Raw genomic sequence first — 15,653 nt, forward strand, 5'->3', positions numbered from 1 at the left:
GAGTTTCTTTCAGTAGTTTTAGTCCATTAGTTTAAGTTTTGCTAGACTTAGTTGGGGCCTGTCCCATCATTTCTAGCTTGTTAGAGGCTATTTTTAGACATAGTTAGTTTCAACTTAGTAATGTATTAATATCTTTTTTGTATTAAACTCATCAATTTCACATATCTTAGTTATATTATATGGATAGTCCTCATCTTTTCATTTTAATTTAATTTAGCTTTCACATCAATTTATTATCTTTAGTATACTCATGATCATGCCAGCAGGGTTAGCTTGGGATCACTTGTGGTCCTAGGTCCTATGTTCGCGTCAATGGGGTAGCTTCGGGCGTGAAAGTTAATATGAGAATAAAGAGAAAACACTATTTGAAAGAGCACATACAAGATGAAGAATGCAGAACAAAAGTGACCGGTAGTTGACAACCATTTCGCTTACCCAAGTGAACCCTTGGCCTGGCTAAATGACTTACATGATATTAAAAAATATGCGGAAGCTTAAATATATTGGATATTTGAGAAAATCTTAAAATATTGTCTTTGCAAAATACTTAAGATTAACCATGAGTTAAACAAAACATCCTGAAAAAACCATGGAAATCCTCTACTCAATTTGCTTACAAAGTCTCTAACAATGTGAGATAGATGTTTCGACAACATCCACGACACCTCCTTGTGGTACTAACTAAAATGAAATGGAGTAATCTAAAATCAAAGAGGCCTCACAAAGTTATGTCCGGGAACGGATAACAATCTCTAAGATTCGCCATTACTAGATGCTGAACACATGTATATGCATCATGAAGTGATGTAGGTCTAATAGCGTCATTACATTGAATGTTCTAGCACTTGAAATGGATATAGTAAAATATAATTTGTCTTTGAAGTAGTGGAACAAAAAAATTGATTAATAAATTAATATGAAATGAAAAAAAACATTTAATGCTTGCAATATAATACGCAACGAAAGCAACATGAAAATAATATAATTTACTTGTTAGAAGTTTCTCTAACTGACACTCATTACCATGAGCCTAGTAATGATGCAATTATTCACTTCACATTGCTAGGGCCACCGTATACATTTCTTGTGTATAGGATGATATTGTTACTACTTATCCATCTAATAAGCCTTCGTAGAGGAAGTGAGGAGTCACATGAAAAGTCAACGCTATCCTATCCTACACTGGATATGTAGTTCTATGGGACTTCCGAATCATAACATACTCTAGCCAAACTCGGTGGTCGATACTACTCCCAAAATAATAGATATAATATTTTTCTCAAGTCGCTCATTACAAGGAATGGACTTCTTTCTTGATTGAAATACTTTTCAAAAGTTAGACGTGTTTATATTCTTTAAACTTATAAATGTGAACATATCTTTCAAGTTTAATAATAAACATAGATACATAAGTATACATTTATTAATATAAGTAGAATTTCAAAAATCTTAATTGGTTACGAAATAAAACCTATGAACTTCCCTCCTAACTTTATCTTGACTTGAAATGTTAGTTTAACAATGATGATCGGAATATGCATAAGATCCTTCAATGGTTAATGGAGATTTAGATAGTTTATAGTAATGAGAAGACTGACGACTCAGCTCAAAAGAACAGGCACAAAACTTGAACAGACAAGGAACAATTTAGTGGGAGTTTGATTGGGATTTCTACTAGAGCGACGCGCTATTCCCCCATCTACTAGGAGTCTGAGTGGACATCCTACTTGCATGTCGTGCCAGGGCCCCCATTTAGGGGGGGGGGGATGGTTGGACATGCTACTGGCACATCGTGCCAGCCATCACATACTTGGTCTGATTCAACATCCTACTGGTGTGTCACGCTAACTCGTGAAGCCTTGGGGGAACGATGCCCAACCCCAAGCCCTGAATTTGGAGGAGTTTTCTTGTTCAATTCATGGCCTAACCCACTTTGAATGAGATGATTCATTGCCAAACTCATTTAGATTCAAAACCCCAATAAAATCATCAAACACTCCCTCAATCTATACCAAGGACAACACTCATTCGCAAACCCGCACTTTAACAATCAACATGACTTTATTAGTAAAGAATGAAGTAAAACCTTCACAATTTATCAAGAACCTATACATAATAACTTCATGGATTATTTATTGAAAGAAATACACTTTTGGCGTGAGGATGAACATATCCATCACTATAAGAAACCTCATGTACCTTGAAAGAACCAAATTCTTGGTGATTTCTTAAAAATCTTGTAAAACTTCTTGAAACTCCTCTTTTCTCCTCTTGAATTATTTCCCTAGCTTTCTCGGAAATTTAGACATAGGATAAACTAGTTATAATCATATTTGACCCCTATATTTGCTAAAAACGTTTAAAGCTCATGGAGGAAAAGACCAATATACCCCTCATTAATTGGGGTAAGCTTCCTTAATTGGATAGCCTTACTACGAACGAGCATATCTCCCTCATACGATCTCAAAACTTAGAAAACTTAGTCATGTTGGAAAGAGAATTCCAAAAACGTTCAGTTGATATTGGGCCACCTAACTCATCATGTTGAGAAAATTATTTTCGTTTGAAGTTGACCCAAAAATCATAACTTAAGCATAACTTGCAAAATTTCAGATTTGGTTATTTAAAATTTAGTTCTTTCTAAATTTAACTCTTTCTAAGGCGGGATGTTAAAATATCTCCTTCTCTGAAACATTTGTAGTAGAATAAGATTAATATAAGTAGAATAAGGGCGGTAACATCAATCATTTATCTCAAGTACTCAATATGCAACGTAACACAACATTTCGACTGAATTAAATGTCAAGAAAAGGATTAGTACCTTAAGTTGTAATTTCTCTAGACTCAAAGAGATCTGGGTATCCCTTCTTCGTATCCTACTTAACCTCCTAAGTATCTTCCTAAAAAAACTAAGTCCTTTATAAGACCTTGACTGATAAACATCGTTGGTCCTCAACTTTTAAACCTAGAAATGTATATGTATGTGAATCTCCTCATAAGATCGGATATTCATAATACACATATCTTCAGTCGGTATAAGCAAACGATCACCCATACACTTCTTCAACATTGAAATGAGGAATACCTCATAGACTATATCTAACTGTGGAGGTAGCTCCAATTCATATGCTACATTTCCAATCCCTTAGACTAAACTGACCCTTATTCCCAAACCCCATAAAACCCTTCATGGGCTAAACCTTCAAATAAACCCAATCTTCCACTTCAAACTCTAAGTCTCTTATCCTAACATCAATATAGAATATCTGATGACTCTACGTTATTTTAAGCGCTTAAATGATATTCACTTTCTTCATAGCTTGATGAACCAAGTATGGTCGTACCGACCAATCTTCACCAACCATAAACCATCAAATAGGAGATCGACATCTTCTCTCATAAAGAGCCTCATAAGGAGCCACATGGATGCTAAAGTGATAATTGTTGTTTTAAGCAAACTCAATGAGAAGTAAGTGATCATCCAAATTACCCTTAAAATAGATCACACACACCCTCAACATATCCTCTAAAGTCTGAATTGTGCTCTTTGGCTGACCATCAAACTGAGGATGGAAAGGATTACTGAAATTTACCTTCGAACCCGTACCTTTCGGAAAAACATCCATAATTGTGTGGTGAATTGCACACCTCTCTCCTAAATGATGGACACTGAAACTCCATCAAGTTTGTCAACCTTTTGAATATTTAACTTAGCATAGTTCTCTGTTAAATTTTCTTTATCGGTAAGAATGGGCTGATTTTGTCATCCGATCTACAATCACCCAAATTGAATCATGCTGCCTACGAGACCGCGGTAAAATATTTACAAAATCCATATTGATCATCTCCTACTTCCATTCCAAAATATCTATGTTCTGATCCATACCACTTGGGCTCTAGTTTCTACCTTGACTTGTTGACAATTCAGGCCCTTAGCAACGAACTCTGCAATGCCCCTCTTCATAATACTTCACCAATAAATTTTTCTCAAGTTACGATTCATTTTTGTGAATCCCCGATGGACAGAGTATTTGGAGTTATCAGATTCCTCCATAATCCTATTTTAAAGTTCATCCACCTTGGGTGCACACAGTCTACTTTGATATCTTAACACTCAATCTCCCCTTGTTCAAAAGGCATCACTTCCTGCTTGTGAATCTTTTCCTTCAATTAAAGATAAATGGTGTCTTGATATTGTTTCTCTTTCACTTAAGACACAAATAATAATTCAACCCCATTATTCATCACTACTCCTCGTTCATTTGAATCCATTAACCGAACACCAATTGTGCAAGTCTGTGCACATGTTTGACTAACTCTTTCTTGTATTCCTCAAGATGGGTGGTACTATCCATATATAGTTATCTCAAAGCATAAACAACAACATTAGCCTTAACCAGGTGAGAGGGAATACTCATATAGTAATTAATGAGTAACTCCAACCACCTCTTTTGTCTAAGATTAAGTTTTTTCTAACTTAACATATATTGAAGACTTTATCTATCTCGTCATCAGTATCATGTTTTGACTATGTATAATTGAATATGAGGATCATTAAGACTAGTTTTGTCATTCTTAAGGTTTGTCTATAATAGCTACTTTTCTAACATTTCGACGGTATTGTTAGAGGTTATGTATGTTGGGGTGTACAAGTCGTTGGTGGTTACTTGATTACTTTAATCTTTGGATTAGATGAGTTCGATTTTCCTCAATAATTACTTGATGTCTGAAGATCATTTTTTTAATTGCTTAAGCTCGAGGGAATATTATGCTATGAGAGTATAATCTTGATAAGTTTTGTGACGGTTGATGAATTACGAGTGTGTGTCTAACCTTTCATACCCTCGCCAACTTTGATCGTTCGAGGACAAACAATGGGTAAATTGGTATCTAATGTAACGACCCCTTTGATCGTTTTGATTACTAGAGATTTTATTTGATAAAATATTTTTTGATAGATTCTAAATGGTTGTTTTGGACTATAATTATGAAATTAGTGGGAGTAGTTTTAATAATTAATTTAGTTGGTGGTTATAGAAGGTAACGTTAAAACTAATACTGGACCACTTTTATCACTTGTTATAATTAGTCATATAATAATTAGGGTAAAAAAATCTTAAGAAAAGTAAATAAATTAGGGCATGGTTACAGAAAGACATAGAAGAGGCTTCCCCGCCGATATGATGGAGAACTATCAGCAGCCAGAAGAACGTATAGAGAAATTAGGTAATCAAAGATTAAATCCTCGTAATTTTATAAAGTTCATGTTATTATTATTATATTATAGAGTGAAGTTGGGGAAAAGAAGTAAATTGTAAATTTATATTGTTAATGTGATATGTGCAGATATATGTTGATGCTGTAATTCTTAGTAATGATTACCAAATTGTTTTGGCACCAATTGGTTAGTGATGTGTGAATTGAAATATATAAGTGCAAGCGTATACAATTGAGATGTTGGCTGCCAGCGTGCCACTGGTTTCTAACCAGAGGCTTTAGTTGTGATATTATAACTTATTATTATTATTTTATAAATTAAAATTTGATATATTGAGATAGATGATTAAATATTAGGTGTATCGAATTATTTTAAATTACATTCAAAGTTATGATTTTTGATGAATTAAAACTTACCCATAGGTTTAAACTTTAGGAAATGTATTTTAGGTGAGTTTTAGGTCTAGGCTGGACATATAATAAGATTGTTTATGGGTTTGTTAACTTACACCTTATGTATATATATATACTTGATAGATTGAAATGGTTCGGAGGAAATAAGGAAAGGAAAGGCATTGGAGAAGTAGTTGCTTGACTTCGATTCTTCGGTGGAGGTAGGTTATGGTGTTTCTATGTGATTGATAAACTTTAAATACCGATTGATATGTATTAAGGGATATAGTAAAGTCTCCTATGTACTTGATTGTGAAGTTTACTATGTACTTGATTGTGTGGTTGTGTGACTTGGTTGTGTATTATGTTATTGATCTGAAATCCTGAGATCGTAGAATTTATATTCTTGAATCCTTCTTATCGAAGTGATACCTTTAATAGAGAAGGCTTGATGAAATATAATCAATAAATTGAAAGTGGTCATAACAAATGATATATTAATGATATTATTGGATCAGAGTGTCACGTTCCGACACGGTATAATTGGATCGGAGTGTCACGTTCTGACACGGTATAATTGGATCAGAGTGTCACGTTATGACACGGTATAATTGGATCGGAGTGTCACGTTCCGACGCAATAACATTACAAGAAAAGGATATATATTGAATTAATTTAATGTACGCAATTTCAAAGAACTCATTTCACAACGAACGTGGTGTAGAGGCATGAGTCCTCGTGTGTGCTTGATATTGTGGTTGATTACTTACTTGCTTCAGTTGTCACTTGTTCATGTTGTTTGTTGCTTCTCAAGTACTAGAGTTGATTTTATACTATTATTCTTTGTATATTAGTTACTATTTTGGGTTGGCCAATGATACCTACTCAGTACATGTTGACCTGTACTGAGTCCTACTTGTGTTTTTCTTTGATTTCCTTTTACTAAATGCAGTGAGCGTACCGATGACTTCAGATTTCCCTCAGCTCTAGGTAGCCTCCCGCATATCTGGTCCCAGGGTGAGCTATTCATTCAAGCTCGTGTTGGATTATCTCTGTCATTACATGTTGTCCTATACTTTCGGACACATACCATTCTATTCTTTTATTTTAGTCTATTTGATATTCTTAGACTTATTGGAGATTAGATGTCCTTGATGTGGTGACTTTCAGGTTTTGGGAAATGATATTTAGTAACATTTGAGTTTCCGAGTTATGTTTGTATTTTGTATGTTAGGTTAAATTTGTTGGTTCGCCCACTTGGGAGGTTAAGTGTGGGTGCCACTCATGACTTGTTTTGGGTCGTCACAAGTTAAGCATATAATCAAGTACCTAAAAAGGACTAGGGATTACATGCTAGTCTATCATTCGGATGAGTTGGTGCACATACGGTCAATCTGATATGGACACTAGAGAGTCGACCTTAGGAAATGTGTTTAATTTGGGAGGTGGAGCCATCGTTTGGAGAAGCATCAAGTAAACCTGTGTTGTTGATTCTATCATGGAAGTCGAATATGCAGCAGCTTCTTAGGAAACTAAGTAGGCAGTCTGGCTCAAAAACATTTTGAAAGACTTGGTCTTTGTTCCTGTAATATAAATGCCACTTACAATGTTTTGTGATAATAGTGGAGGGGTTTCAAATTCAAAGAAACCACGAATTCATAAGAAGGCAAAATACATTGAGCGAAAATACCATTTGATTCGAGGTTTAGTACAAAGGGGGATGTGATGGTGGTGAAGATTGCATCAGAGACAAACGCGGCATACAATTTCACTAAAGCTTTACCACAAAATCTTTTGATAGACATGTTGAAGGAATCGGTGTTGAAGTTCTAGGTGCATGGCTATGAGTCTATGTGGGCGATTGTTAAGATATACTATTAACCATGCATTTTGATATAGTTTCACTATTAAACAATTGTTTATTCATTTATTCAATTCAATAAAGTGTTACATTAAATTGATCAATTGTCATATATGTGTACTTATATTATACAGTAGATGATTTGGTGTATAAAGTTTAAGCTTATACACAAAAGATTAAATCATCGGTTCATAGAAGTTCAAAGTTATAGTTCACAATCATAAATGGAAATCTGGGCAAAACCATCATAAATATTGTAGCACGAGATTAAATATAATTTATCTTGATTATGAGAATGGTATAGTTCTAACTTCTCGTGCTAGTGTATTTTGTATGTATTGAATGGGACCGAAGAAAGATAGCTGCTTTCGACAGAATGATAAAAACATATTCTCTAAGTTGTTAAATGTACTTATATTCTTAATCTTGATATAACGATTATGATCTGTATGTATTAATTATCGTTTTAATTTATTAAAAGGTGAGATTCTGAATTGCACCAATATGCCTAGTAGATTGGATGATAATATTATATATTGGCGAAATGATTAGTTAGTTAATTGAATCCATGTCTTAGTATAGAGATTGGTAGTACATCTTTAATTAGAATCTTAGCAGTTTTCATGTGTAAACTCGGCTGGTAGATTTATGAATCTGGCATATGAAATAAGTTAAGTATTACTCTAAAGGAAGTTAATCATTGAATTCAATTTGTCAGTTATTTAATTTACTGATTAGTATTGGTAATCTTAACATGGGGAATTACATAAGTGTTAAATGGTGATGAAATAAATAGAGGAAATAGAGGAGTGAAATTACGAATTCTTAGTGGAATGATTTGTAATTTATTATGGTTAGAATAATTCAAATTAATTATTTGGAATTATTTCCATAAAAGGAAGCCTCAGTAATAGATTATGTGGTCTCTCCAGTGCCCAACTTAACTAGAACTCACAATCATATTTTCTACTAGAAGAAGGAAAGTAGCGTGTATATTTTCTTCCAAGAAGAAACGTGTGTTTGAGTTTTTCTTGAACAAAGAGGATTTACAATTTCTTCTACACTTTGGACTAGGAAGAATCTCTATAAATAGGGATACTTCCGACCTATAAAGCCAATTCAGTATTCTATACAATTCTTGTCCACCCAACTAATGAGAGAGTTCAATTATTAATTGGGATCACTGTAAAAGACTATAGAGATAATGTTGGATTTACTTCAAGATAACTGCACACACTTCAAGTGGTAATCTTGAGTTAATTTTCAGATTACATTGTATGCAATGCGTATTTGTGATTGTTTTTTATATTCATGCATGTATGATTATGGAATGCTTCCGCTGTGTATACTATTTTCTAAAAGTAGCTTCATCAAGTATACACTCCGACAAGCCTGGAAGCCGAGGTATTTGCAGCCATTGTAATTTTGTGGGACTCTACAGAATGTGTTCATTTCAAGTTGGGAGTCCACAAGGTATGTTCAATTCCAATTAGGAACCTTTGTTCGTATCACGACCCAAAAAGGACGTGCTTGCACATGTCTACTCCCACCGAGATAAGTTCCTCTAAACCCAATTAAACGAAATAAAGGTTGAAATGTAAAGAAAATCAAGTAATGTGTAAAACTTATCCTTTTGATAAGAAAAATCCAAAAATTTGTTTGTCATGTGTACAAGTGACAATAAATACTTGAAATAAGGAATCGAAATAATTACAAAGTCCCAACCGTTGTTTCCCAAAAAGAACAACACATAAAGAAAAAGAGAAGAGGTCATGCCATAGTAACCAAAACCTACCTATCCAAATCCTTTAAAATCCTCAAACATAAAAGAGAAGAAAGAAGAGGAAGGGGAGGGGACAAGGTGGAGTGGGAGTAAATCACACAAATTCGGTATCTGAACCAAGACAAGTGTAGAAGCAAGGGGTGAGTACCACAACATAGTACCCAACAAAAAATGTAATAAACATGCCATCTATATAGAAATTGATTACAACTTACTCTCAAAGTGAACCTCCTCAAACAAAAACCTACATAAAAATAACCCCAACCTAACAAATCTACAATACACATATTACAATGCTCAAAATACACAACTCAATTGTCACATTCCAACAACAAAATAGATCAAGTCAATCTTATTGTAAAGTAGATCAATCAGAGGCAATAAGTGTATCAATCAAAACTTACAAGTAAATCATATATAAGCATCAAAATGTATCAAATCAGAAAAATCGATCTTGCACCATACCTATTTCTCATCGGGACAATTTCACTACCCAGGAACATTTCCCATTAGCTTAATATTAAATAACTTATCGGAACCGTTTACCATGTGCACAATATCAATAGCCGGAATCATTTCCCATCGACTTTATGTCAAGTCACTAGTTTGAACCATTTCCCATAGGCCTTAATATCAATTAACTAGTCGGCAATGACCTCAACATCATAAGCATCACAAATATCATAAAATTGCTTAGTAATCAATGCATACAAGTAATATCGTAACACATGGAAGAAACAGCAATTCATACCATTCAAGTGCACATTCATGCTATCAAACATTTCATCAATCAATCAATAAGGGTCACAACAAGACAATTCACACTATCATGTTTATCACATATCCTTTTCATTTCAACCCTTTTTTATTTATTAAGTAGGTAAATTACCCATGCTTCGCGCGGGATTAAAATATTTTATTAAGTTTATATTTCATCATTCAGTAATACTCATTTTTTTATACACACATTACATTGTCAAGAACACTTTATCTTAAGACAATGTTTTCCTCCGAAATCTTAAAAATTGCTATATTTCTTAAACATTTCATTTTTTGTTATACAAAAATTATGAGTCTTAGATAGATTTTTAAGTATAAAATAGAAGTCTAAGAAAATCTTCCTTGAAATGCTTGGTCAGATGTCATGAATTTTTTTAAATTCCAAGAAGTTATAAAGAATAACATCAAACGTTAAAAAAGAGACAAAAAATAGTCAATCAACAATACTCCCAAATAAAGTGAAACATCACGTTCATACAAGATCATAATTAAACAAATTCAAATGGACGACCTTGGACTCCTTTCTTATGAACCTCGGTCAATATCTTTTTTAATATTGTATGTCATATCATGTATATTCTAAAAATGGCCCTAAAGATGTTATTATCATATGTTTTTTTTTATTGTCTCAAATTAGTCATTACTATTTTTAAGATTTTATATACTTGGCCTAACTTATTTGGATTAAAGAGAAGTTATTGTTGTGGTTATAGTATGGAGTTACCAAAAACTAATAAAATTATCAACCAAGAAGTAGGTGGCATCTTAATGATCAAAATGGACTATACTAGACGAATATTTTGACATATTAAAATCAAACAGCACAATTTTGTGAGCTCTTCAACTCACAAATATCCAAAAATAATAATAAGGACGATCTTACTTTCTAATACTCAAGAAGAAAAAGGGATATTTCTTAATATATTTTTCTAAAAGATAGTCTTTTGCGCTGTTTCTAGGTTTACATTTCACAAATTTAATTTAAAGAAACCAAAATAAGGAGTTAATACTTCTTTATAATAAAAAGAAATAAAAACATTCTCAAAAGAATGGTTTATTGGTACAGAAAAATGATATTAAATGACAATTAATAACTTAATTATCGCTTATATATATATATATATATATATATATATATATATATATATATTTTAGAGGCAGTTGGTACATTCTATAAATGTCATTTAAGTCTATATCAACATTGAATCCAATGACAATTAATTAATGTTAGTAAAGGATGTAGAACTCTTCGCATATTTATTGCCAATAAAAAATATTTTTTATGGTATATTTTTGTCATTTGTTAGTTTCACGAAAACATGTTCTCATATATGCCAAAAAAGAAGAGAAGAAGAAATATCAGAAATTATTCAACTTTCTATAAAAGATGCGAACTAATCATCTCTATACAAATATATTAGGAATATTGCAATGGCACAAAATAATTGTACCCAAGAAAAAACAATCAAAATGATATACTAATTGTGGCAAGCAAGAGAGGAATCATTTTGGTTGTTTTAACAAACTTCATCATTGGTTCCTATTAGTTATCAAATATTTGTTGTTGTGTGCTACCAATATAGAAGAACCTATAAGCAATATGCCCAAAAAGTATATGAAGAAAACATGTAGAAAGGAACAAAAGAGAAGATAAATTTTCAATTATCCTCATTGAAACTTTGAACATAATTCAGAAAAAGTCACCAAAATTGCAGAAAGAAATTGCAATAGACACATGAATCACTATTATTTATAGTAAAATTTATGATTCATGAAATAGGAGGAAGAAAACTTTAAGAAATGAATTACACTTTATAAAAAAATTAATTAATGTATTTGAATTCAAAAAAAACATACAAATAATAATGACAGATAAAAGATTTGTTCACTACAGAAACAAATATAATGAATTCAACCATCAACCTTTTCAGCAGCATATCACATTGCAATTGAAATCAATTTTCTCTTTATATGAAGAAACGTGTAGAAAACGAGAATATAAATTTTCCATCATCTTTGCTGAAACTCTAACAAAGTAAAAAAATAAAAGGTCACCGAAATAGGAAAAAGAAATTTTCATAGTCACATGAAGCACTATTACTTATAGTAAACAATAAGCTCTATGAAGACTTTCAAGAATGAAACAAACTTGATAGAAACATAGTTAATGCGTTTGAATTTCACTACATACCCTATGCGGGAAAAAAACCTAGAAATTATAGTGGCTCAAATTTCTTTATTTATAGACAACATAGAGTAGTGTGAAGAAATGTTTATTGTGCCTTACGCACGATAAGAGTAACAAGAAAGTGAAGTTTTTCTTAAAACAATTCATAGCCTCCCTAACATTAGATGTGGTGCACTTCACACCCATAAAAAGGACTCTAATTAGTGTGGCTTTTTTAGATATCTTAGGATTGTTGAACCTAGTGCTCTGATACCAAGTTTTGTCACGCCCCAAACTACCCCCGAGACGCGAACATGGAACTTAGGACCACAAGTGATCCCAAGATAACCCTACTGGCATGATCATGAGCATACTAAAGATAATAAACTTTTGCGGATGCTAAATCATACTTATAATGAAAAGATGGGGAATACCCATATTCTATAACTGAGATATTTGAAAACAATGAGTTTAATACAAAAAAATATTAACTCAATACCAAGCTGAATCTAACTATGTCTGAAAATAACATCTAAACGAGACTAGAAATATTGGGACAAGCCCCAGCTAAATCTAGCAAAAACTGAAAATAAATGACTAAAGACTGAAATGAAACGCATGATTCTTGTCCTCGGAGAATGAGGACTCACCACTGACTCTGCTGAACTAGAGATCGGGAAATCGATCTATGCGTGATTTGGATGCTGAGAACCTCAATCTACATCACGAGAAGATGTAGCGCACATATGCGTCAGTACTTGAAAGGTACTGAGCATGTAGGATAGAGTAAAGCTGAAGTAAAACATAACTGAACAAGCACAAAAACAAGTATAATAACGTGAACGTGATGTGCTGATTTCTGAGCTGACTTGATGCAATGACCAATTTATAACATGCTGAAACTGAATACTGAATATACTGATAAATGGTCAATGAAGAGTCTGACTGAACTGTGGGAGCTACTAATAGCCGATAATAAAACCACATGAGCTAAATGTGGAGTCCGATGTATATGCCCCACTGAGAGGACCCAATATACCCCGCCAAAGGTATAAAGGCATGCTGGCGTGATCACTAAACGAATTGCCCACAGAGGGGACTTACGACCTACTTGGCTAGTAGTTCTGGGACTATTGGGTACGCTAAACTCTAGTCCAACTCGGTATTGTGCTACTCCCAATGAATTCTTTTAATTAACTGATTATATCTGAATTTCTGTAAATACTAGATAGCTCGAAACTGAACATGCAAACTGAGAATGGAACAATTAATCTGGTAATTATGCATTGATAACTGGGGCATGTATATTTGTAGTGTCTGAAATATATGACCTAGCATGTGTAATTCAAGAACTAAAGAAATACAAAGTTAGGTTCTGAAATTCATGCGATAATCTGAGTAATAACATTATAATATTATCTGGAACATATATTTAATAAATTCATGAAGTTATATCAATGTTCTAGAAACCCTAGGTTTAATTATGATAAGAGAATCAAGAACTGACTGAAACTAAGGACCCAATGGGTGAAAGGAACCCACTAGTGAAATCCCACATACCTGGTGATGAAATCCACGAAAAAATACTTAAGTTTCGGGGCTGGAACTGCTGGATCTTGTGGCGTTCTTGAACTAGGGTTCTTGAGCTTTTTTCTCCTCTCTTGCTCCTAATTTTCTAAGTTTTGATTTAATGATTTGACTTGGATATGTTTTAATTATGTTTCTAGGCTTAAACTGAGTAAAATCTGATGATTTAGGGTCAAAACGACGTAACTTTAGGTTTAGACGGGGTGGAAAAGGTCAAAAAGACCCTTGGGAAGGTTGCTGTCGGGCCTCACGATGGCCAGGACTGACGGTTTATCGTGCTTGCACATGTTTACTCCCACCGAGATAAGTTCCTCTAAACACAATTAAACGAAATAAAGGTTGAAATGTAAAGCAAATCAAATAACGTATAAAACTGATCCTTTTGATAAGAAAAATCCAAAAAATTGTTTGTCATGTGTACAAGTGACACTAAATACTTGAAATAAGGAATCGAAATAATTACAAAGTCCCAACCGTTGTTTCCCAAAAAGAACAACACATAAAGAAAAAGAGAAGAGGGCATGCCGAAGTAACCAAAAACTACCTATCCAAATCCTTTAAAATCCTCAAAATTAAAAGAGAAGAAAGAAGAGGAAGGGGAGGGGACAAGGTGGAGTGGGAGGAAATCACACATATTCGGTATCTGAACCTAGATAAGTGTTGAAGCAAGGGGTGAGTACCACAACATAGTACCCAACAAAAAATGTAATAAACATGTCATCTATATAAAAATTGAATACAACTTACTCCCAAAGTGAAACTCCTCAAACAAAAATCTACATAAAAATCACCCCAACCTAACAAATCTACAATACACATATTACAATGCTCAAAATACACAACTCAATTGTCACATTCCAACAACAAAATAGATCAAGTCAATCTTATTGTAAAGTAGATCAATCAGAGGCAATAAATGTATCAATCAAAACATACAAGTAAATCATACATAAGCATCAAAATGTATCAAATCAGAACAATCGATCTTGCACCATACCTATTTCTCATCGGCACAATTTCACTACCCATGACCATTTCCCATTAGCTTAATATTAAATAACTTATCGGAACCGTTTACCATGTGCACAATATCAATAGACAGAATCATTTCCCATCGACTTTATGTCAAGTGACAAGATGGAACCATTTCTCATAGGCCTTAATATCAATTAACTAGTCGGCAATGACCTCGACATGATAAGTATCATTTATATCATAAAAGTGCTTAGTAATCAATGCATACAAGTAATATCGTAACACATGGAAGAAAAACAATTCATACCATTCAAGTGCACATTCATGCTATCAAACATTTCATCAATCAATCAATAAGGATCACAACAAGACAATTCACACTATCATGTTGATCACATATCCTATTCATTTAACCCTTTTTTATTTATTAAGTAGGTAAATTACCCATGCTTCGCACAGGATTAAAATATTTTATTAAGTTTACATTTCATCATTCAATAATACTCATTTTTTTATACATACATTACATTGTCGAGAACACTTTATCTTAAGGCAAAGTTTTCCTCCGAAATCTTAAATTGCTATATTTTTTAAACATTTCGTTTTTTGTTATACAAAGATTATGAGCCATAGGTAGATTTTAAGTATAAAGTAGAAGTCTATGAAAATCTTCCTGGAAATACTTGGTCAGATGTAATGAAATTTTTTAAATTCCAAGAAGTTATAAAGAACAACATCAAACGTTAATAAAGAGACAAAAAATAGTCGAACAACAATACTCCCAAGTAAAGTGAAACATCACGTCCATACAAGATCATATTTAAACAAATTCAAATTGATGACCTTGGACTCCTTTCTTATGAACCTCGGTCAATCTCTCTTTTTTAATA

Source organism: Solanum pennellii, chromosome 8 (genome assembly GCF_001406875.1).
Source record: "Solanum pennellii chromosome 8, SPENNV200".
NCBI lineage: Eukaryota > Viridiplantae > Streptophyta > Magnoliopsida > Solanales > Solanaceae > Solanum > Solanum pennellii.